This window comes from Hyla sarda, chromosome 6 (assembly GCF_029499605.1).
Source record: "Hyla sarda isolate aHylSar1 chromosome 6, aHylSar1.hap1, whole genome shotgun sequence".
NCBI classification, from domain to species: Eukaryota; Metazoa; Chordata; class Amphibia; order Anura; family Hylidae; genus Hyla; species Hyla sarda.
In genome coordinates, this window is record NC_079194.1 from 155774592 (window position 1) to 155799236 (window position 24645).

General features: G+C 46.2%; 1 long non-coding RNA gene across 3 annotated transcripts in view; it reads right to left on the bottom strand.

Moving 5' to 3' along the window:
• LOC130276372 (uncharacterized) overlaps window positions 1–24645 on the bottom strand; it is an 85337-nt gene that overhangs the window by 26310 nt on the left and 34382 nt on the right. For all 3 annotated transcript variants that reach the window (XR_008845103.1, XR_008845101.1, XR_008845102.1), the window contains exon 2: window positions 1306–1458. This is a non-coding gene — a long non-coding RNA (uncharacterized LOC130276372). The remainder of the gene's footprint in view (window positions 1–1305; window positions 1459–24645) is intronic.

A 24645-nucleotide genomic window follows, 5' to 3' on the forward strand; every position in this document is an offset into this window, starting at 1 on the left:
ACTGGACAACTTTTCCTCTGCACAGGTTTTGATAAATCTCCCCCTATGTCTGCTGTCACTACAAGTATTCAAGCCCTGCACATAGTCAAGCCTCAAGATAATTGTCTCAAGTTTATTACGAGTATAATTAGTCCCAGCAAGCTGTGATGTCTTCTGAGTTCCCGGCCACCTCTCTGGGAATCTGGCCTAGCTGTGAAGATAATTCTATCAGTCTTAAACTCAGTAAAGCCTCCGTTAAACCATAACTGGTCGTGGACTCTCCTTTCCATAACTAGCCATTGGAATAGCGGAGATACCGTTCGTGTGGTTCACGTACCAGAAACATCTCTGGCATCACGAACACTAGGTTAATAACATCTTGCCCCCGGGGTTAATACCAACTGACCCCACCACCTACACCACTAAACCTGAGGTCCCGCCATACATCGGTGGTCCACCACATAAAGATGCTATACTCCCCTCCTCATGTCCCACGTAGCTGCTGTGCTGAAACTCCTTCACTGGTCTCTAGTGTCATCCCGACAGTAAAAGACATACCTGCTCAGCCAATCAGTGGCCGCAGTGGTGTCCCACCACAGTCACTAATTGGCTGAGCATGTCTGAGCACTCTGAGCATGTCTGCTCGGCCCTGCAATCAATATATTGCAGACACTAGGGCATTGGAATTTTATTTGTGTTTACATATGCATCAGACTAATACCAAGTTGAAAAAGGTCAACATGACTGAAATGAGGTTCAGATGATCTTGGATAATACAGGATTGATTTTATTCTGATGCACTATATAACTATAAAAAGCAGTGCTGGAAAGGAATATCAAAAAATGTGTATGTTTTTTTTTATAGACTAGAGTACTGTTTCGTGCGTGATTGGCTGAGCAAGCAGGTCCTTTGTGGTCCAGACGACACAGAACCCAGAAGATGTGGCAGCAGCGGGGAACTAAAAGAGGTGAGTATAGCATTATTATTATTTTTCACCACCTCCAGACATGAAACTAATTTTTCCCCAGACATTACTTTTATGCATCTCTACATTGTTTGGACTTTAATAGTTTTCCTGGCTGATACACCATAAAAGATTTTTACAGTGAAACCTGTTTCATAAGTGTGGTAAGTGGGACAGATGACAAATATAGAAAAAGTTGGTTTTGTCTTCACTGCATTACAGTTCACACTCAGACTAGTGAAGGGATATAGATGAACCCGACAGAAGATATGAGTAATGAGAATTTCACTTTGACTCATTAAGATTTATGTGTGAGATGCCTTCACCCTGGGACATGCATATCTCTCTATCTCAGACTTACTTAGCTGAGGTCTGGTCTGTATGGGGTCAGTCAAGTGTGAAACCTCTTTCACAATTCTTCAGCTAGCACAGATGGTATATTTAATCACTGTTCTGATACCGACGTCTGGGAATGACTTGTTAAGATTGAGGGTTTCCGAGCACCTAAAAATAACTAAGAAAAATAGTTATGAGAAACTGAGTGAAAAGAATGATCAGGTCCCAATATCATTTATATCAAGCATTCTCCCTCCTCATGGTCCATGACTTTCAAGTGGCTTTACCAGTTTTATGTAAATAGTATTCTTATAATACTTAGATGGATTCATTGGTTTGTTTTCACCATCAACTCACTCTGATTTTTGTTATTTCTTCAATCCAGCTTTCCAAGAGATTGGACTTTTCTATTGTTCTGTAGACTGCAATTTGCAATTTTTGTAGATTTTTTTTGGGGGATTTCGTTTTTTGATGAGACTTACTATTTGTATAAATGACGTAAATAGTATTCTGTGGGTCAGTATGGTTATGGTGATAACAAATTGTTTTCTTTTAACAAAAGTCTTTTGACAACAATACATTTTTTCCATCAAAAATGCATTATTATGCAAAAAAAGAAAAGAATGTATCTGTATAATGGCTTTGTAATAACATAAAGTTTAAAATTGCTTGTTTTTGTTTACCACAAATGGAATTTAAAAAGTTATCAAAAAGTCACCCACAAATGTTATACAAATGATAATGTCAACTAATCTCACAAAAAAACATCTCTTAATGGAAAATAAAAGTTTTGTCTTTAATATTTTATACTTTTTTAAATATATATTTTTTTTATACTTTCTATTGAATTCCTTCTAGGGAACTACACTATAAAATACCTGGAAATATTGTGTTGGAGTGCATTTTTCACTTGGTGTACCATCTTTTTCTCCTATAACGCTAAATTTGCAGTATCATAGAAGACTGGAGGCCACCGTAATACTTCTGAGAGCTATAGCAGCCCATCCTAGTAGTAGTTGTCTATTGCCATCTAATCATGTAGCACAGACAACAACGATCACAGCATCTTAGGTAAGTTTTATGCTCTACATTGGCAACCTGGGAAAACAGGATCCTGATGTATACTACAGCATGATAGCACATTTGTCAGTGTGAACTTTCCCTGATTGTGAACACTGCATTTATGCTTTATAAAAGGAGGGACACTTGTTTCTTATGTTTTTTTTTTTAATGGAGGGATGTTTTGTCCAGTCCAATTTGTTCGTTCTCTTTCCCATCCCTTTTTCTATTCACAGATTGGATTTACCAGTCCTGAAGGTTCTGAGTAGATGGGCAGATTTTTGTATACCGTTATGTGATTGGATTTTCAGGAAAGAGCGGGAAGTTGGATTTAAATATAAAAACCTTCTTCACCTGCTGTTGAGCAGTTCATCAGCAGTGCTAAAGAAAGAATCCCCCTCCCTTTTTTTTATGTTGTTCACCTTATGTCGCGGTCTTTGATAGTGGTCTTGATCAAAACCTGTGTAGTGGAAGAGTGGTGCAGTTGGCCATAGCAAACAATCAGATTTCTTCATTTATTTTTAAAGGAGAAATGCTGTGGAAAACTTTTATCATCCCCTGTGCCCGGGCTGCAAAAACAAAAACTTGAAAGGGAACCAATCATCAGAAATTTACCCTATATAATGCTTGGCAAAGCGTTAGTGTAAGCCTAGTAGGCTGTGTTTGTGGGAGGGGTGTGGGGGTATATAACGCCCCCTACATACTACTCAGGGCATGTCTGGCATTTGGCCGGCTTCAGAGAGCGATGGGCGCTGAAGTCACCACGGAAGATGGTGGGAGATTCCAACTGCCAACTGGTGTTTCAAGTCCCGACGGGGAGCAGGTTTTCGTTTGTCTTTCTGATGCCCATACTGGCCGCTGGGGCCGCTCTGTGCGATGGAGGCCCTTGTATGAAGGGGACGGTTCTGCCAACCTATTCCGGGGGGCTTGCTGCCCGGCCGTCAGCGGCTGGGCCTCTGCACAGGGATGGAGATGGTGTGGTTTGCACGGGAAGCATGGCGTCCGCTAATGCACTCGGCTGCTGAAGCCGCAAGTAATCGGCACAAATTACTTACTAGGAAGGATGACTACACAGATTCCATATGGCCAGTAACTTCTTTAGGGGCCATTGGCTAGTGTATACATGCAGAGGTGGCTCTCCAATTAGGCGATTTAGGCGGCCGCCTAAGGCCTTGTCCTAAAAGGGGCCTCGCGGCCGCCTATATCGTGTAATTCAGGGGTCTCAAACTCCCGGAACGAAAGTTTGTGGCCTGCGCCAAGTAAGAGTAATATGTATTGCCCGACGCCCGGGACATGCAGTTCCGGGCGCCGGGCAGGTAACTTACCCCACCCTCCTCCTCCCGGTCTCCGGTTGGCCGTCTGGCCCGAGTCTGATGAGGGAAATCACGCATGTGACGTCCCTCCACAGACCCACACAGGAGGACGTCAGTGACGTCACTAGTCAGGCCGCTCGCAGAGAGGAGAAGCTCAGCGCAGGAAAGGTAAGTGTGTCTATGTGTGTGTGCATGTGTGGGTGTCTGTGTGTGTGAGAGTCAGGGGGGGGGAACCTGCTTCTACCTAATGTAGGGAACCTGCTACTACCGAATGTGGGGAACCTGCTTCTACCTAATGTGGGGAACCTGCTGCCTATCTAATGTGGGGAACCTGCTGCCTACCTAATGTGGGGAACCTGCTGCCTACCTAAGGTGGGGAACCCTCAAAAGTAGCACCCCCATCATCCGTCAGCTCATGCTATTACCACACGGGGAAGAACTCCACATACAGCTCTCTCTGGCAGTGTGAGCTGCAACTAGCAAATCCCCCTCAGTTGGTGAAACAAGTTGCGTTTAAGGCCAACAAAAGGCGGCCTGGATTGTGGGGAAAGAACCCCACCCTGCATTTGGTCATTCCCATTAAGAGCCATCCCAGATTGGCCTTCCAGCCATAATACGGCCACAGTGTCAGACTGCATCGCAGCACAGACACTGAATAAATACCGTCTCTTACTTCACCAAAGTCAGGAGCCTTGGTGACCATGATGCCTCTCACCTTCTCACATACCCCCCCCCCCCCTTTGTTCAAACCTGAGGGGGTGAACACTGGTACAACAGTGGACTCGTGATAGAGTATCGGCGTTGCCTAGCAAACGACCCACTCTGTGTTCAACCTTGAACTTAAAATTCTGTAGCGACAGAAACCACCTGGTGACCCTGAAATTTTGGCCCTTGGCCTGGCACATCCACTTAAGGGGGGAATGATCTGTCACGAGACGAAACTTCCTGCCCAACAGATAAAAGCGGAGAGACGTGAGTGCCCATTTCATGGCCAGGCACTCTCTCTCCCCTATACTATACATGGTCTCTGCCGGGTCAGTTTGTGGCTAAGAAAAAAGCGGGATGCTCTTCCCCGTTGGCTTCCTGGGAGATTACAGCACCGAGACTTACCTCAGAGGCATCGGTCTGTACCACAAATTCCCTTGTGAAGTCGGGTGTAACCAAGACCGGAGACCCACATAGGGCTGACTTCAAAGCGGAAAACGCCTGCTCTGCCTGTTCGTTCCAACGCATCATGACAGACTTGCGTCGCTTCAGGACTTTTGTTAAGGGCGCAGCCACTGTATCAAAATGGGGAATGAATCTTATATAGTAACCCACCATTCCTAGGCATGACTTCACCTATCAGGTAGTGACAGGTCGGGCCATTTTAGGATGGCCTCTATTTTGTTTACCTGGGGTTTGACAACTCCACGCCGAATGACGTACCCCAGGTAGTTGGTCTCTTCAAATCCTATGGCACATTTTTTGGGGTTAGCAGTTAACTCAGCCTTCCTAAGGGAGTCTACCACTGCCTGCACTTTAGGAAGGGGACTTTCCCAGTCTGTACTGTAGATGATGATATCATCCAGATAAGCTGAGGCTTACCGACGATGTACAATATCCATTAGCCTTTTAAATGTAGCGGGAGAACCATGAAAACCAAATGGTAACACCTTGTACTGAAACAAACCTTCTGGTGTGACAAAGGCTGTTTTCTCTTTGGCAGCCTCTGTCAAGGGCACCTGCCAATACCCTTTGGTGAGGTCCAAAACAGGAAAATACCGAGCTTGTCCTAGCCTTTAAATAGGCTCGTCAACTCGGGGCATGGGATATGCATTAAACTTGGACACCTCATTAACCTCTTAAGGACGCAGCCCATTTTCACCTTAAACTGTTGGGGACGAAGGGCGTATGCATATGCCCTTGCGTCCTGGTACTTAAGGACGAAGGGCGTATCCATACGCCCGTGGGAATTTCGGTCCCCGCCGCGCGCCGGGCGGGGACCGGGCCGGGGTGACTGCTGATATCCATCTGCAGGCACTCCGTGCAAATGCCCAGGGGGGTCATTAGACCCCCCCATGTCGGCGATCGGCGCAAATCAAAAGTGAATTCACACTTGCGATTTGCGCCAATTCCGGGTCATTACGGGTCTATGGTGACCCGGTGACCCGGAATAGAAGGGGGATCGCTTGTGTCTAAGACACCCACGATCCCCCTAAAGCGATAGGAGTGAGGTGGCAGAGTTGCCACCCCTCCTATCCCTGCTATTGGTGGTCTAGACGCGACCACCAATAGCAGATCTGGGGCGGAGGGGTTTACTTTCGTTTTCCCCGTCCTGCCCTCCCACAATAGGTGGGGCAAAACGGGGAAAACGAAGAGGAGCGGCGCCGGAGTCCACTTACCCCTCCGGAGGCAGCGGAGCAACGGGGATCGGCGGGCGGCGACGGAGATCTGCGGCGGCGTGCGGCAGAAGAGGACGGCTCCCGTATGCGACGGAAGCCGGTAAGTAGTTGCCTAGCAACATCTAGAGGGCTACAGTCTGAGACCACTATAGTGGTCTCTAGACTGTAGCCCTCCAGATGTTGCAAAACTACAACTCCCAGCATGCCCAGACAGCTGTTTGCTGTGTGGGCATGCTGGAATTTGTAGTTTTGCAACAGCTGGAGGTCTGCAGGTTAGAGACCACTGCACAGTGATCTCTATACTGCCCTCTAGATCTTGCAAAACTACAACTCCTAGCATGCCCACACAGCTGTTTGCTGTCTGGGCATGCTGGGAGTTGTAGTTTTGCAACATCTGGAGGTCCACAGTTTAGAGATCACTGTTCAGTGGTCTCTAAATTGTAGCACTCCAGATGTTGCAAAACTACAAATTCCAGCATGCCCACACAAAAAACAGCTGTCTCGGCATGCTGGGAGTTGTAGTTGCGTACCTCCAGCTGTTGCATAACTACATCTCCCAGCATGCCCTTCTGTGATCAGTCATGCTGGGAATTGTAGTTTTGCAACAGATGGAGGCACACTGGTTGGAAAATACTGAGTTAGGTAACAGAACCTAACTCAGTATTTTCCAACCAGTGTGCCTCCAGCTGTTTCAAAACTACAACTCCCAGCATGTACTGACAGACCGTGCATGCTAGTTTTGCAACAGCTGGAGGCTCACTGGTTGGAAAATACTGAGTTAGGTAACAGAACCTAACTGAAGGTTTTCCAACCAGTGTGCCTCCAGCTGTTGCAAAACTACAACTCCCAGCATGTACTGACAGACCGTGAATGCTGGGAGCTGTAGTTTTGAAACAGCTGGATACATTCACACGGGCGGGTTTACAGCAAGTTTCCTGCTTCAAGTATGAGCTGCTGCAAATTTTTTGCCGCAGCGCAAATTCCTAGCGGGAAACTCACCGTAACCCGCCAGTGTGAATGTACCCTAAAAACACTACACTACACTACACTAACACCTAATAAAGGGTAAAACACTACATAAACACCCCCTTACACTGTCCCCCCCAATAAAAATGAAAAACTTATTGTACAGCAGTGTTTCCAAAACGGAGCCTCCAGCTGTTGCAAAACAACAACTCCCAGCATTTCCGGACAGCCACTGACTGTCCAGGCATGCTGGGAGTTTAGCAACAGCTGGAGGCACCCTGTTTGGGAATCACTGGCGTAGAATACCCCTATGTTCACCCCTATGCAATCCCTAATTTAGTCCTCAAATGCGCATGGTGCTCTCTCACTTTGGAGCCCTGTCGTATTTCAAGGAAACAGTTTAGGGACACATATGGGGTATCGCCGTACTCGGGAGAAATTGCACTACAAATTTTGGGGGGCTTTTTCTCCTTTTACCCCTTATGAAAAGGAAAAGTTGGGGTCTACACCAGCCTGTTAGTGTAAAAAAAAAAAAATTTGACACTAACATGCTGGTGTTGCCCTTTACTTTTTATTTTCACAAGAGGTAAAAGGAAAAAAAGACCCCCAAAATTTGTAACGCAATTTCTCCTGAGTACAGAAATACCCCATATGTGGGCGTAAAATGCTCTGCGGGGGCACAACAAGGCTCAGGAGTGAGAGCGCACTATGTACATTTGAGGCCTAAATTGGTGATTTGCACAGGGGTGGCTGATTTTACAGCGGTTCTGACATAAACCCAAAAAAATAAATACCCACATGTGACCCCATTTTGGAAACTACACCCCTCACGGAATGTAATAAGGTGTACAGTGAGCATTTACGCCCCACAGGGGTCTGACAGATTTTTGGAATTGTAGTCCGTGAAAATGAAAAATGTAATTTTTTTGTTTGCACAGTCCACTGTTCCAAAGATCTGTCAAACGCCAGTGGGGTGTAAATGCTCACTGTACCCCTTATTACATTCCGTGAGGGGTGTAATTTCCAAAATGGGGTCACATGTGGGGGGGTCCACTGTTCTGGCACCACGGGTGGCTTTGTAAATGCACATGGCCCCCGACTTCCATTCCAAACAAATTATCTCTCTAAAAGCTCAATGGCGCTCCTTCTCTTCTGAGCATTGTAGTTCGCTCGCAGTGCACTTGACGTCCAAACATGGGGTATTTCCATACTCAGAAGAAATGGGGTTACAAATTTTGGGGGGCATTTTCTCCTATTACGCTTTGTAAAAAAGTAAAATTTGGGGAAAAAACTGCATTTTAGTGGAAAAATTATTTTTTTCATTTACACATCCGACTTTAACAAAAAGTTGTCAAACACCTGTGGGGTGTTAAGGCTCACCGTACCCCTTGTTACGTTCCTTGAGGGGTGTCGTTTCCATAATAGTGTGCAATGTGGTTTTTTTTTTTGCTGTCCTGGCACTATAGGGGCTTCCTAAATGAGACATGCCCCCCAAAAACCATTTCAGAAAAATTCACTCTCCTAAATCCCATTGTTGCTCCTTTGCTTCTGAGCCCTCTAGTGCACCCGCCGAACACTTGACATACACATATGAGGTATTTCCTTACTCGAGAGAAATTGGGTTACAAATTTTGAGAGGATTTTTTTCCTTTTACCCCTTGTAAAAATTCAAAAACTGGGTCTAGAAGAACATGCCATTGTAAAAAATGAAGATTTTGAATTTTCTCCTTCACTTTGCTGCTATTCCTGTGAAACACCTAAAGGGTTAACACACTTACTGAATGTCATTTTGAATACTTTGAGGGGTGCAGTTTTTATAATGGGGTCATTTATCGGGTATTTCTAACCAGAAGACCCTTCAAATCCACTTCAAACCTGAACTGGTCCCTGAAAAATTCCGATTTTGAAAATTTTGCGAAAAATTGGAAAATTGTTGCTGAACTTAACCCTTAAGGACGCAGGACGTAAATGTACGTCCTGGTGAGGTGGTACTTAACGCACCAGGACGTACATTTACGTCCTAAGCATAACCGCGGGCATCGGAGCGATGCCCGTGTCATGCGCGGCTGATCCCGGCTGCTGATCGCAGCCAGGGACCCGCCGGCAATGGCCGACGCCCGCGATCTCGCGGGCGTCCGCCATTAACCCCTCAGGTGCCGGGATCAATACAGATCCCGGCATCTGCGGCAGTTCGCGATTAAAATGAACGATCGGATCGCCCGCAGCGCTGCTGCGGGGATCCGATCATTCATAACGCCGCACGGAGGTCCTCTCACCTTCCTCCGTGCGGCTCCCGGCGTCTCCTGCTCTGGTCTGTGATCGAGCAGACCAGAGCAGAAGATCACCGAAAACACTGATCTGTTCTATGTCCTATACATAGAACAGATCAGTATTAGCAATCATGGTATTGCTATGAATAGTCCCCTATGGGGACTATTCAAGTGTAAAAAAAATGTAAAAAAATGTAAAAGTAAAAGTAAAAAAAAAGTGAAAAATCCCCTCCCCCAATAAAAAAGTAAAACGTCCGTTTTTTCCTATTTTACCCCCAAAAAGCGTAAAAAACATTTTTTATAGACATATTTGGTATCGCCGCGTGCGTAAATGTCCGAACTATTAAAATAAAATGTTAATGATCCCGTATGGTGAACGGCGTGAACGAAAAAAAATTAAAAAAGTCCAAAATTCCTACTTTTTAAATACATTTTATTAAAAAAAAAATTATAAAAAATGTATTAAAAGTTTTTTATATACAAATGTGGTATCAAAAAAAAGTACAGATCATGGCGCAAAAAATGAGCCCCCATACCGCCGCTTATACGGAAAAATAAAAAAGTTATAGGTCAGCAAAATAAAGGGATTATAAACGTACTAATTTGGTTAAAAAGTTTGTGATTTTTTTTAAGCGCAACAATAATATAAAAGTATATAATAATGGGTATCATTTTAATCGTATTGACCCTCAGAATAAAGAACACACGTCATTTTTACCAGAAATTGTACAGCGTGAAAACAAAACCTTCCAAAATTAGCAAAATTGCGTTTTTCGTTTTAATTTCCCCACAAAAATAGTGTTTTTTGGTTGCGCCATACATTTTATGATATAATGAGTGATGTCATTACAAAGGACAACTGGTCGCGCAAAAAACAAGCCCTCATACTAGTCTGTGGATGAAAATATAAAAGAGTTATGATTTTTAGAAGGCGAGGAGGAAAAAATGAAAACGTAAAAATTAAATTGTCTGAGTCCTTAAGGCCAAAATGGGCTGAGTCCTTAAGGGGTTAAAGCCCTCTGATGTTTTCCAAAAGTAAAAACTCATCAATTTTATGATGCAAACATAAAGTAGACATATTGTATATGTGAATCAATATATAATTTATTTGGAATATCCATATTCCTTATGAGCAGAGAGCTTCAAAGTTAGAAAAATGCTACATTTTAAAATTTTTCATGAAATTTTCACATTTTTCACCAAGAAAGGATGCAAGTATCGCCGAAAATTTACCACTTACATAAAGTAGAATATGTCACAAAAAAACAATCTTGGAATCAAATTTATAAGTAAAAGCATTCCAGAGTTATTAATGCTTAAAGTGACAGTTGTCAGATTTGCAAAAAATGATCCCCGTCCCCAAGGGGTTAAAGGGGTACTCCAGTGAAAACCTTTTTTCTTTTAAATCAACTGGTGGCAGAAAGTTAAACATATTTGTAAATGACTTCTTTTAAAAAATCTTAATCCTTCCTGTACTTATTAGCTGCTGAATACTACATAGGAAATTCTTTTCTTTTTGGAATGCTCTCTGATGACATCACGAGCACAGTTCTCTCTGCTGATGTTATTATAATAATAATAACGCTTTATTTATTGTTGTCCTTAGTGGGATTTGAACCCAAGTTCCCAGCACTGCAAGGCAGCAGTGCTAACCACTGAGCCACCATGCTGCCCTTAGCATACATCTGCTATGCATCTGCTATGCATGGTCGCTAAAATGGACAGAGATGTCAGCAGAGAGCACTGTGTTCATGATGTCATCAGTATTCCAAAAAGAAAGGAATTTCCTCTGTAGCATTCAGCAGCTAATAAGAACTGGAAGGATTAAGATTTTTTAATAGAAGTAATTTACAAATATGTTTAACTTTCTGCCGCCTGTTGATTTAAAAGAAAAAAGGTTTACCCCTTTAAGGACTGAGCCCTTTTTCGCAATTCTGACCACTGTCGCTTTACGCATTAATAACTTTTGCCGAATATTCTGATTCTGAGATAGTTTTTTCGTGACATATTCTACTTTATTTTGGTGGTAAATTTTCATCGTTACTTGCATCCTTTTTTGGTGAAAAATCCCAAAATTTCATGAAATTTTTGAAAATTTAGCATTTTTCTAACTTTAAAGGTTTCTGCTTGTAAGAAAAATGGATACTCCAAATAAATTTTATTTTTATTCACAAATACAATATGTCCACTTTATGTTGGCATCATAAAATGGACATATTTTTACTTTTTGAAAAAATTTGAGGGCTTCAATGTAAAGCAGCAATTTTCAAATATTTCATGAAAATTGCAAAATCTGAAGGGACAGATGTTACAGAACTACAACTCCCAGCATGCCTGGGCAGTCTAGGCATGCTGAGAGTTGTAGTTTGGCAACATCTGGAGGGCTACCGTTTGGGCATCACTGTAACAGTGGTCTCCAAACTGTGACCCTCCAGATGTTGCAAAACTACAATTCCCAGCATGCCCAGACAGCCTTTGGCTGTCTGGGCAAGCTGGAGTTGCAGTTCTGCCTTCCTAGTGGTTGCCACAGAAAAGATCGCTTTACTTTCACTTTCATTCCCCCCCACCGTCGTTTCCCTACCTGAGCCGGGATCTCTGCAGTCTCCACAATGATCTTCGGTCCCCACGCCATCTTCAGGTAAAGTACCAGTCTCCATCTTCTCCCCCCGTTCTGCCCGACATCCAGGGGTGGGCAGAATGGGGGGTTGCCATGGCAACCCACTGTCCTGCGCTGCCATTGGTCAGAATCAATTCTGACCAATGGAAGGATAGGAGGAGATCGCAGCACTGCGACCTCACTCCTATCCCTCAGGATGATCAGGGCTGTCACTGACAGCTCTGATCATCCCTATTTTCTGGTTGATCGCGTCACCAGAGACCCGATCAGCCCGGAATAGAAGAAAATCGCATGTCTGAATTGACATGCGATTTTCTGCAATCACCGACATGGGGGGGTCTCAGGACCCCCCTCGGCGATGCCATTCAGCAGGCATCGCGGTCCGGTCCCCACGGGCATATGCATACGCCCCACGTCCTTAAGGACTCGGGATGCGGGGCATATGCATACGCCCGGCGTCCTGAAGAGGTTAAGTTTGCAGAAATCATTACAGAATCGCAACGTACCCTCTGGCTTGAGTATTAAGACTATCGGACTGGCCCACTCACTCTTTGATTCCTCAATGCCATCCAGTTTTAACATCTGCTGTACTTCTTCTGAGATGGCTTGTCGCCGTGACTCAGGTACCCGGTATGGTTTCAATTGTATTTTTACCTGGGGTTCAGTGACAACGGATGACAGAAGTACATCCACGAAGGTCTGAGAACACATCGGTGTTCCTACTGACGAACTCCCTGGCCTCCTGAGTCGGTGCAGAGGAAAGGCTGTCAGCAATTTTCACTGTGGCAATTGCTTCCCTCGCACCAGACTGAGGTACCGGAAACTCCACTCCTAACAAACCTGGCCGGGGGCTGTCATCCATACTAGTCTCCCTGTCTTTCCAAGGTTTCAACAAGTTTACATGGTACACTTGCTCTGGCTTCCTTCGCCCAGGCTGGTGTACCCTGTACGTCACCTCTCCTACCTTTTTGATGACTTCGTAGGGACCCTGCCACCTAGCCAGAAATGTACCGTCGACCGTTGGTACCAGAACCATAACCCGATCTCCCGGGTTAAAATTCCGAACCTGTGCCTGGCGATTATAAACTCTGCTTTGAGCTCGCTGAGCTGCCTCCATATGTTCCCTAACTAAGGGCAACACTGTTTCCATCCATTCCTGCAACTGAGTGACATACTCAACTACACTTTTGTGTGGCATGGGCTGTTGTTCCCATGCCTCTTTAGCTATGTCTAACAGACAATGTGGATGTCTGCCGTATAACAGTTTAAACGGCGGGAACCCAGTAGAAGTCTGGGGCACTTCTCGCGCTGCGAACATGAGATAGGGCAGTAAAAGATGCCATTTTTTTCCATCTCTAGCCACCACCCGCTTTAACATATTTTTTTTATGTTTGGTTAAACCTTTCTACCAAGCCATCCGTCTGCGGGTGGTACACGGAGGTCCATAGCTGTTTTACCTGCAGTAACTTATTGAGATCTTTCATTACCTTTGACATAAACGGGGTGCCCTGGTAAGTCAATACCTCTTTAGGTAAGCCCACTCGGGGAAAAAACTCCATTAGTTCCTTAGCTATAAGTTTGGCCGAGGTATGTCGCCTCAGGATTCCTAGTCGTATAGTCCAGGAATACCAGAATGAGTTGTTGCCACCTAACGGATTTTGGCAATGGGCCGACCAGGTCCATAGCGATCCGTTCAAATGGGACCTCGATAATCGGGAGAGGGACCAGGGGTCTACGGTAATGTGGCTGGGGGCTAGTGATTTGGCAGGTTGGGCAAGATTGCACTGTGGTCAGATTGGAAAGAACTACACAACTTCCTGTGGAGCATACACCAGCAACAAGTACTGTAAGTATTAAGATTTTAAATAGAAGTAATTTAAAAATCTGTTTAACTTTCTGGCACCAGTTGATATAAAAGTAAATGTTTTCCAGTGGAGTACCCCTTTAAGTAATTCTGGGAGCTGAATATTTAAATGGTGAAAATTTCTTTAACACTTCCCATTCTGTGGCAACTGGTATATCTGATTATTATACTGGAATTTCCCACAATGCGCTACAACAGTGGTGTCTGTCACAACAGGCTAAAAACTTACTGGGGGAGGTATGGGGGTGACACCATTTTCTACCGCACCGGGTGACACCAACCCTAGCAACGCCACTGACATCGGGAGCAAGGAAATAACTGTTTCAGGCAGAAAAGAAGAAATATTTAGAAGGAGGGAAGCCAGGAAGGTGGTTGGCTAGGTTTATAGAAGAAGGAAAAGGAAAAACGCTAATAGCAGCTGTTAAAGACAAAAAGGGGTGGATAGTGAAAGAACAGAAAGGAATAATAAAAGTATTTTCAGAATACTACAAAGAGTTATACACATCACAGGTCAAAGTAGGGCAAGAAGAAATGCGGAAATATGTGGAGGAATGTGAGTTACCAAAATTAACGAAAGAAGCTGTAGAGATGCTAGAGGGAGAGATTACAGAAAGTGAAGTATAGAAGGTGGTAAAATAAGCATCCAGATCAAAGGCTCCGGGCCCGGATGGGCTACCATTCAAGCTGTATAAAAAGTATGGGAGTATTTTAGTTCCTAGGTTAGTAAAATAATTTAAAGATATTCAAAAAAGAGGAATACTGCCTCCCTCAATGAAGGAAGCAGTAATAACGCTATTTCTCAAACCTGGAAAAGACGAATGCGAGCCAGATGGGTATAGGCCAATCTCGCTGCTGAATACCGATATGAAGATATTGGCAAAGGTTTTAGCGGTGAAATTTTTCTTTATTGCATGTAGATCGCAACGGAGAACATGATGTGCAGCGGGCGAGGACGCAGGGACGCTCTCAGCACAGATCTTCGCCCGCTGCACATTAAATTCTCCATTGCAAACCATCACTTTGCGATCTACATGCAAGAAAGAAAAATTTCACAATCTCCTGAGGTGGTGAGTGCTATCCTTACATCTATCTGTACATATTGGAATATAGCGTTTGTGCCTTTCTGCCGTTCTGGATTTAGCACCCCACTCTCTTGCTCCTGCATAGGGATTCTAGTGCAATCACTCGCATACAGGGTACAGTGCCGGACTAATGAACTTTTTCTACTACAAGACATTCTATTCATTCGCTTATAATGTTTTATTGGCCATACGCTAGTAGCATACGGTACACACATGTAGCATTTAGACTGTACATATGCTGGTAAGGTTCATACGTTCATAGCATTTATTCTGTATATACGATCGTAGCATTTATACTATACCTACATTTGTTAGCATTTACACTGCACATGAGTTCATAGCATTCATACATAGTTTATCTTCATACATACCATTTCTAATGTTCATGGTTATAGCAGCACATGTAGTATTCCATGACATTTGAATGTGTACACGTTTCATGGTATTGTTAGTATGAGATGCTTTGGTAATGTGTATGGGATGTAAACGCTCATAGAATCACAGTGACATACGTTCATAATATTTACAGTGTGTATACCTGCATTACATCTATAGTACATATATACTGCATTCATAGCATATTCATGTTTATAGTATTATACAGAGTTAAGTTATCGCATAGAATGTGGGTATGTTCATACATTTTTACTGTTCGGCATAGATGATTTTGGTGTTTAGGTTATAATAACTGATATTCTGATTATGGTACTATAGGTGAGAGTTACTGCTTCAGGTTGGTATAATTGTTATTTAAAGCCTTACATAACTTTAAGCCATACTCAGAGGTTGTCATAGACGATAGCATACATCTGCAGGGTCATACACTGCTTAAGTATTGTTTCTGACACGTCTTAAGAGCAATAATATCACGTCTCATGGGCTGTAGTATACCGGTTATGCCTGCCACGTCTGCAGAGGGATCCACTACGTAATTATTGTTATTGACACATTCAGAGCATAATATTACAAGGGGGATGCATTGCAATTGTTGTTACTGATACTTCTTCAGAGCATAATATCATGACTCATATGTGGTAGTATACCTGTTGTTACGCCTAGCGCTCCGGGTCCCCGCTCCTCCCCGGAGCGCTCACGGCGTCTTTCTCCCTGCAGCTCCCCGGTCAGTCCCGCTGACCGGGAGCGCTGCACTGTCATGGCCGTTGGGGATGCGATTCGCACAGCGGGACGCGCCCGCTCGCGAATCGCATCCCAGGTCACTTACCCGTTCCCGTCCCCTGCTGTCATGTGCTGGCGCGCGCGGCTCCGCTCTCTAGGGCGCGCGCGCGCCAGCTCCCTGAGACTTAAAGGGCCAGTGCACCAATGATTGGTGCCTGGCCCAATCAGCTTAATTGGCTCCACCTGGTCCCTGACTATATCTAACCTCCTCCCATGCACTTCCTTGCCGGATCTTGTTGCCCTTGTGCCTAGTGAAAGCGTTTTGTGTGTCTAAAGCCTGTGTACCAGAACTTCTGCTATCCACCCTGACTACGAACCTTGCCGCCTGCCCCCGACCTTCTGCTACGTCCGACCTTGCTTCTGTCTACTCCCTTGTACCTCGCCTATCATCAGCAGTCAGAGAGGTGAGCCGTTGCTAGTGGATACGACCTGGTCACTACCGCCGCAGCAAGACCATCCCGCTTTGCGGCGGGCTCTGGTGAAAACCAGTAGTGACTTAGAACCGGTCCACTAGCGCGGCCCTCGCCAATCCCTCTCTGGCACAGAGGATCCACTACCTGCCAGCCGGCATCGTGACAGTAGATCCGGCCATGGATCCCGCTGACGTCCCTCTGCCTTATATCTCTGATATCACCACGGTGGTCGCCCAGCAATCCCGACAGATCGCCCATCTAACCCACCAGCTGTCGGAAGTATTCACCATTGTGCAGCAACTTCAGTCGCAACTTCAGCAGCAATCATCTCCTCCACCAGCTCCTGCACCCCTTCCGCAGCGAGTGGCCACTCCTAGCCTCCGCCTGTCCTTGCCGGACAAATTTAATGGGGACTCTAAGTTTTGCCGTGGCTTTCTTTCGCAATGTTCCCTGCACTTGGAGATGATGTCGGACCAGTTTCCTACTGAAAGGTCTAAGGTGGCTTTCGTAGTCAGCCTTCTGTCTGGAAAAGCCCTGTCATGGGCCACACCGCTCTGGGACCGCAATGACCCCGTCACTGCCTCTGTACACTCCTTCTTCTCGGAAATTCGAAGTGTCTTTGAGGAACCTGCCCGAGCCTCTTCTGCTGAGACTGCCCTGCTGAACCTGGTCCAGGGTAATTCTTCCGTTGGCGAGTACGCCATACAATTCCGTACTCTTGCTTCTGAACTATCCTGGAATAATGAGGCCCTCTGCGCGACCTTTAAAAAAGGCCTATCCAGCAACATTAAAGATGTTCTGGCCGCACGAGAAACTCCTGCTAACCTGCATGAACTCATTCATCTAGCCACTCGCATTGACATGCGTTTTTCTGAGAGACATCAAGAGCTCCGCCAGGAAAAAGACTTAGATCTCTGGACACCTCTCCCACAGTCTCCACTGCAATCTGCGCCTAGGCCTCCTGCCGAGGAAGCCATGCAAGTGGATCGGTCTCGCCTGACCCTGGAAGAGAGGAATCGCCGTAAGGAAGAGAATCTTTGTCTGTACTGTGCCAGTACCGAACATTTTTTGGTGGATTGCCCTATCCGTCCTCCACGTCTGGGAAACGCACGCTCGCACCCAGCTCTCGTGGGTGTGGCGTCTCTTGATGCTAAGTCGGCTTCTCCACGTCTCACGGTGCCTGTACGGATTTCTACTTCAGCCAGCTCTTCCCTCTCAGCCGTGGCCTGCCTGGACTCTGGTGCTTCTGGGAATTTTATTCGGGAGTCCTTGGTGAATAAATTCCGCATTCCGGTGACCCGTCTTGTCAAGCCACTCCACATTTCCGCGGTCAACGGAGCCAGGTTGGATTGCACCGTGTGTTACCGCACGGAGCCCCTCCTAATGTGCATCGGACCTCATCACGAGAAAATTGAATTTTTGGTCCTTCCCAATTGCACTTCCGAAATTCTCCTTGGACTACCCTGGCTTCTACACCATTCCCCAACCCTGGACTGGTCCACTGGGGAGATCAAGAGTTGGGGTCCCTCTTGTTCCAAGGACTGCCTTAAACCAGTTCCCAGTACTCCCTGCCGTGACCCTGTGGTTCCTCCTGTATCCGGTCCTCCTAAGGTCGTTAGGGACTCTGCCTGCCACAGAAAATGCCTCTCCCCCCCTCCCAGTCCCTTCAGGCAAGCCTCTGTGTCCCCTCATGGCTCCCGTCCTTGTGTCTCCCTGCCCCGTGCCAAGCTTCACCCTCTGCCCTCCCTCCCCATTCCTACTCCTGCTGTACTGCCTGTCATTGAGGAAACCATCCATTCCTTCCCGGTGTCCTCATCCCAGGGGAGGCAGTCACCGGACAAAAAAAAGGGGAGACCTAAGGGGGGGGGGTACTGTTACGCCTAGCGCTCCGGGTCCCCGCTCCTCCCCGGAGCGCTCACGGCGTCTTTCTCCCTGCAGCTCCCCGGTCAGTCCCGCTGACCGGGAGCGCTGCACTGTCATGGCCGTTGGGGATGCGATTCGCACAGCGGGACGCGCCCGCTCGCGAATCGCATCCCAGGTCACTTACCCGTTCCCGTCCCCTGCTGTCATGTGCTGGCGCGCGCGGCTCCGCTCTCTAGGGCGCGCGCGCCAGCTCCCTGAGACTTAAAGGGCCAGTGCACCAATGATTGGTGCCTGGCCCAATCAGCTTAATTGGCTCCACCTGGTCCCTGACTATATCTAACCTCCTCCCATGCACTTCCTTGCCGGATCTTGTTGCCCTTGTGCCTAGTGAAAGCGTTTTGTGTGTCTAAAGCCTATGTACCAGAACTTCTGCTATCCACCCTGACTACGAACCTTGCCGCCTGCCCCCGACCTTCTGCTACGTCCGACCTTGCTTCTGTCTACTCCCTTGTACCTCGCCTATCATCAGCAGTCAGAGAGGTGAGCCGTTGCTAGTGGATACGACCTGGTCACTACCGCCGCAGCAAGACCATCCCGCTTTGCGGCGGGCTCTGGTGAAAACCAGTAGTGACTTAGAACCGGTCCACTAGCGCGGCCCTCGCCAATCCCTCTCTGGCACAGAGGATCCACTACCTGCCAGCCGGCATCGTGACACCTGTTATGTTTGCCACGTCTGCAGGAGGATGCACTGCGCAATTATTGTTACTGAGAACATTTTCAGAGCAATAATATCATAACCTATATGCGGTAGAATACTGGTAATGCCTGCCATGTATGCAGGGAGATGCACTGCATATTGTTACTACCTGTGCTCCGGCCGCACATGTCGGCCGCGAGCGCACTGTCTCTGCTCCCGGCGGGGCCCGGATTCGCATCGCAGGACGCGCCCGCATTCGAGTCCCAGTCCGTCACTTACCTCGCTCCTCTGCTGCCTCCTTCACTGTGTCTCAGCTCCAGCGCGCGTGTCCCCATCTCCTAGGGCGCGCACACGCTGGTGCTCTGAGATTTAAAGGGCCAGTACGCCCATAATTAGTAATGCACCTGAACAGCACATTATAAAGTTGCTGCACCTCCCACACCCCCTGCCGGATCTTCAGTGCCATTTGCCTGAGAGAAAGCGTATCCTATTGCCTGTTTGCCATACACGTGTACCCATACCTTTCCGCTACGTTTATTGACTACGAACCTTTGCCGCCTGCCTTGACCTTCTGCTACGTTGACTACGCCTCTGTCTCATCCTCCTGTACCTCGCCTTGCCCAGTCACCTGTGTGATCGAGCCGTATTGGGGGTAGTAACCTAGGTGTCACCTGCCGCAGCAAATCCATCCTGCTTTGCGGCGTGCTCTGGTGAACACCAGCGGCACCTTAGACTCTGCTCCCCGATACGGTCCAAGTCATCAGCCACACAGGTAGAGGATCCACATGCTATCCGCCATGATGCAGCAGCTGCTCTCTGCCTAGCAGAATCTGCCACAGCCTCCTCCAGCTCCAGTACAGCCTCCCGCTGCAGCAGTTGCCTCCGGTTCGAAACTCCATCTGTCGCTTGCTGAGAAGTTTGAGGGGGATCCCAATACTTTTCGGGGTTTCGTGACGCAGTGCTCCATGCACTTAGAACTCATGGCGTACCAGTTCTCCACAGAACGAGCAAAGGTGGCCTTCGTCATCAGTCTCCTGTTTGGTAGGGCCTTGGCCTGGGCTACTCCACTATTGGATCGCAGTGATGCTATCACTAATAACCTCCAGGCATTCCTGATGGAATTTCACACAGTTTTTGAAGAACCTGCCTGAGCTTCCTCCACTGAGACGGTTTTGCTGAGTCTTTCCCAGGGCAACTCCACTGTAGGCGAATATGCCATCCGGTTCTGGACCCTGGCGTCAGAGTTGTCTTGGAATAATGAAGCTCTCTGCGCTACTTGCAAGAGGGGATTATCTAGCCAAATAAAGGATGTCCTTGCTGCCCGGGAATTGCCATCTAATCTGAATGAACTGATGCAATTGGCATCCCGGATTGATATCTGTTTCTCTGAGAGACGTGAGCAACAACGTCAAGAAAGAGAATCAGCGCTACCTCGGCGCTTTCCTCGCTTGGCACCTGTCTTCCAGCAACCACCGCAACCTTCTACTTTGCCTCCCGCAGTGGAGGATATGCAGGTGGATCAGTCTTGCCTGACTCCGCAGGAAAGAACTCGCCGCCGAGCTGAGAATCTGTGTCTCTACTGTGTCAGTGCCGATCATTTCCTCAAAGATTGTCCTGTACGTCCGCAGCCACAGTGAAACGCTCGCACCTAGGGTTTGTAGGAGAGGCCTCCCTAGGTGTGAATTCCTCCTCTCCACGTTTAAATTTGACAGTCCAGCTTCTTCTTCCCTCCAAAGAGATCATCTCCGTTCTGGCCTTCCTGGACTCAGGCTCTGCAGGAAACTTTATTGATGCCTCCCTTGTGCATAAGTATCGTCTGCCTGTGTCCCGCCTTCTGAAACCCCTGTGCATTTCTATGGTCAATGGAGAAAGACTGGACTGTACCGTGTTATACCGCACAGAGCACCTGTCTATGCAGGTCGGAGTCTCTCATAAGGAGAACTTGTCCTTCTATGTACTCCCACACTGTACTTCTCCTCTCCTGCTTGGTCTATCTTGGTTACAGCTCCATGCCCCACAGCTGGATTGGGGTCCACATTGTAACAGTCACTGTATCCATGTACGTGATACTAAATTGAAATCAACTTCTAGACCTCTGCCTGGAGTGCCTACTTTTCTCCTGGACTTTGCGGACGTTTTCAGCGAAAAGCAAGCTGAAGTATTGCCTACACACCGTCCCTACGATTGCCCTATAGACTAACTGCCCGGCACCACTCCTCCCAGAGTCAGAATTTACCCCTTGTCTGTTCCAGAAACCCAGGCCATGGCAGACTATATCCAAGAAAATCTTCGGAAGTGGTTTATCAGGAAGTCCTCTTCTCCTGCCAGGCAAGGTTCTTCTTTGTTGAGAAAAAAGACGGTTCTTTGCGACCTTGTATTGACTATCGTGTGTTAAATAAAATTACTGTAAAGAACTGTTATCCACTACCTCTAATCTCGGAATTATTTGATCGCCTGAGAGGTGCCAAAATCTTCTCAAAACTTGATCTGCGTGGGGCATATAATTTGATTTGCATCCGTAAAGGGGACGAATGGAAGACTGCATTTAATACCCATTATGGACATTTCGAGTATCTTGTCATGCCATTTGGACTCTGTAATGCTCCAGCAGTCTTTCAGGAGTTCGTCAACGATATTTTTCGAGATCTTCTATACACCTGTGTTGTAGTCTATTTGGACAACATACTCATCTATTCGTCCAATCCTCAATCTCATCGCTCTCATCTCCGCCAAGTCTTATAGCATCTCCGGGAAAATCGTCTCTATGCCAAACTGGAGAAATGCACTTTTGAAAAAAACAGTCTTCCTTTCTTGTGCTATATTGTTACAAGTGAAGGTCTCCAGATGGATTACAACAAGTTGTCTGCTGTTCTAGACTGGCCTCAACCTTCTGGTTTCAAAGCGACCCAGCGCTTCCTTGGTTTTGCCAACTACTATCGACAATTTATACCACATTACTCTACTCTCGTAGCTCCCATCGTCTCAAGAAGACGGCTAATCCCAGGGTGTGGACACCAGAGGCTGAAGAAGCTTTCAAACAGTTGAAGTCCGCCTTTGCTTCTGCTTCTGTTTTATTCAGACCTGATCCTAACAAGCCATTTTTCTTGGGAGTGGATGCTTCCTCAGTAGGAGTAGGGTCAGTTTTAACACAAAAGTCTGCTAAAGGAAGAACTTTAACCTGCGGCTTTTTTTTCTAAAACCTTCACCCCTGCAGAGAGAAACTATACTATCGAGATCGTGAGCTCCTAGCCATTAAACTGGCCTTAGAAGAGTGGTGTCACCTCTTGGAAGGTTCCATACTTCCTGTCACAATTTATTCAGACCACAAGAATCTGCTTTATCTTCAGTCAGCTCATCATCTCAACCCACGACAGGCCCGATGGTCTTTGTTTTTCTCCAGATTCCACTTCTTCATCCACTTCCGCCCTGCAGAAAAGAATGTCCGTGCTGACGCTCTCTCCAGGTCTTCAGATGTGTACGACGGTGAATCTCTTCCACAGCATATTATCCCACCGGAGCGTCTCATTTCTACAGCACCAGCAAGTCTCCAACACCTGCCTCCTGGAAAAACATACATTTCACCTCGTATCAAACTCTGAGTTTTGAAATGGGGACATTCTTCTCTTCTGGCTGGCCATCCTAGTATTTGTAAGACTCTACAGCTTATCTCAAGACATTACTGGTGGCCAACTTTGAAAAAGGATGTCGTTGATTTTGTTCGGTCCTGCCCAGTCTGTGCCCGGGACAAGACTCCCCGTCCCAAGCCAGCAGGTCTGCTTCAACCCCTGCCAGTTCCTGAACTACCTTGGTCTGACATTGCCATGGATTTAATTACAGATCTTCCTTCTTCCCAAGGTAATACTGTCATATGGGTGGTAGTAGATCGTTTTTCTAAAATGGCTCATTTTGTACTGCTACCTGGTCTCCCATCAGCACCACAACTTGCCAAGCTTTTTCTCCATCATATCTTTCGTTTGCACAGACTTCCTTAGCATATTGTCTCCGACCGAGGGGTTCGGTTTGTCTCTAAATTCTGGCAGGCCCTGTGTTCACGTCTTCAAATCAAGTTGGATTTCTCATCAGCTTACCATCCACAGTCCAATGGACAGGTCGAGAGGGTGAATCAGGTGTTGGGAGACTATCTACACCATTTTATTTCTGCGCATCAAGATGATCTGCTATGCTTTGCCAAGCGTTATATAGGGTAAAATCTGATGATTGGTTCCCTTTAACTCACCTTCCTACGTTCCCCCATTGCGCCGTTATCGGCATCCCTTTCCCAGGCTGCAGGGAGCAGGTGGGGCCCAAACTCCTTACATGACAGCGCGCTCAGCCTATCACCGGCCGAGGTGGGACATCGCTGCGACATACGCTAGCTGCAGTGTGATGTTCTGAGCCTAAGAAGCAGGGACCCGAGCAGCGGAGGAACAGGACGCTGATATTGGCGCAACGGGGGAACGTAGGAAGGTGAGTTAAAGTTAGTTTTTTTGTTTAGTTTTTTCCGCCTGGGCCCAGGGGATGTTGTATCAATAACGTAAGAATAGGTATAGGCGGTCTTACGTAGGCCACCAGATTGATGCCAAAATCATCCAGCAATATAAATGAAAACATTTTTGGAGAAGAATTCTCAGGATGTGCACATAAAACGTAACTTTTACTATTATATATATCTTAAAAGGTATATTTATAGTGTAGGTAATTGATATTTGCACGGTGGCAAAGCAAAAATAATAGAGTATACACTGACTCGGTGTGGCTGGGCCCAGCCACACCGAGTCAGTGTATACTCTATTATTTTTGCTTTGCCACCGTGCAAATATCAATTACCTACACTATAAATATACCTTTTAAGATATATATAATAGTAAAAGTTACGTTTTATGTGCACATCCTGAGAATTCTTCTCCAAAAATTTTTTCATTGCCCAGGGGATGTTAAAAGTTTTCCGCCGCATTTCTCCTTTAAAAAAGCCCTCTGAGAAATGGAAGAAGCAATCTGATCTGTTGCTGTGTGCCACTGCACCACTCGCAGGTTTTAAAAAATCTCCCCGAGTTGTCTTTTTCAGTTCGGCAGATGCATTTTTAATAAAAAATATAAATTATATTGGTATTTACAATTTATATTTTTAATTTTGTCAACTGTTTGTAATGTACAGTATTTATTTCCATATTAAAGACACTGCAGCTGTTATCATCCACAGTTATTGTTGTCAGCCTGAGTTATTTCTCTTCACACAGGTATCTGTTGACATCTCATCAAAAAAGGGATGCTGAGGCATACTGTGGCGGACGCCAACAGATGCCATTCATTTTAATGGCCCAAACGAAATCACCTAGTGACTCTGTTTGAGCAGCTCTCTAATGCTATATGAATTTTATGCTGCAGACCATGCTATTGATTTCTGTTAAAATAGAGGATAAAAATTGTCCTAAAGTCACCAGGTGACTCAGTTTGGGCCATTGAAATGGCAGTGTATATATCCCTTATGGGCTGGTGACAGATACCTATGATGGAAACCTTGAACGCAGTGTGAACCTAGCCTAAGCAAGGTGGTGACTGTATAATACAGGTAGAAACCGCACCTTATAAAATGCACCTGTGTATACACCCTGTTCTAAATTATTATACAAATGAAATTTAAGTGTCACAAAGATTAAATAT